Source organism: Ambystoma mexicanum, chromosome 9 (assembly GCF_040938575.1).
Source record: "Ambystoma mexicanum isolate Mex_15411 chromosome 9, UKY_AmexF1_1, whole genome shotgun sequence".
In the NCBI taxonomy this organism is placed as follows: Eukaryota; Metazoa; Chordata; class Amphibia; order Caudata; family Ambystomatidae; genus Ambystoma; species Ambystoma mexicanum.
The window spans coordinates 625,469,633-625,470,497 of record NC_090931.1 but is presented as its reverse complement, the minus strand read 5'-3'; the positions used below and the strand labels follow the sequence as shown (position 1 = coordinate 625,470,497).

General features: G+C 61.2%; 1 non-coding gene across 1 annotated transcript; it reads right to left on the bottom strand.

Annotated features, from left to right (window-relative positions):
* Positions 1 to 409: 409 nt before the first annotated feature.
* Positions 410 to 560, bottom strand: LOC138489889 (5.8S ribosomal RNA). The gene has a single exon (XR_011274982.1). It is a non-coding gene; the product is annotated as a 5.8S ribosomal RNA (ribosomal RNA).
* Between the last annotated feature and the right edge of the window lie 305 nt (positions 561 to 865).

The following is an 865-nucleotide window of genomic DNA, read 5'->3' as shown; positions in this document are numbered from 1 at the left end:
GCCCGTACAGGGGGCTGCCCCAGCCCTGTGGCTCAGGCGCAGGCGAGTGTGCGCTGTCCCAATCTGCAACCGAAGCCCACATGATCGCAAGGTCTGCGCTCCATGGCCATCCTGCGCCGCAAGCCGTGGGACACCACAGACAGCCACACACATCACGGCCAGGTGCCCCGGGGTAGGGTGAAGGTGCGCCAGGCTTTTTTAAAGGCCCGCCGGCCACCTGGCCCTGCCGAAAACAGCATAAAATGGGGAAACTGAGGAGGCCGGGACGAGCCAGCAATGAGCTTGCGTGCTAGGTATCCTGCGACGGTGCTGATCGGGGTCTGACCTTAGGGAGACAAAGGGAACAGGGTCCCTGCCACAGGCCGAGCCACGCCCCCAGGAGAGAACTCCGGGGCGATTGATGTACAAGCAACCCTCAGACAAGCGTAGCCCCGAGAGGAACCCGGGGCCGCATGGTGCGTTCCAAGTGTTTATCAATGTGTCCTGCCATTCACACTAACTCTCGCAGCTAACTGCGTTCTTCATCGACGCATGAGCCGAGTGATCCACCGCCAAGAGTCACAGGCAACATTTCTTTGTTCCAGATGTCGGCCTGACCCTGCCGGTGCAGGAGAGGCCGGGGGAGGCAGCGCCACTTGTGGCGGGACAGCCCAGCGCCCTGTCTAGCTTGGCCGAGACTATTGTGGTTTAAAATTCTTTTTAAAATCCAGGCGCTCAGCCTGACCTCTGCCTGCAGCAGCACAGTGCTTCCCAGTGGGATGGAGGCAGGCCACTTTGCCACCTGCCCGATCCACTTATCCTTCCCTGACCCCTTCCGCTTCCCTTTTTGGGGGGCTGTGAGACGGATGGCGAGGCGGGCCAGAGA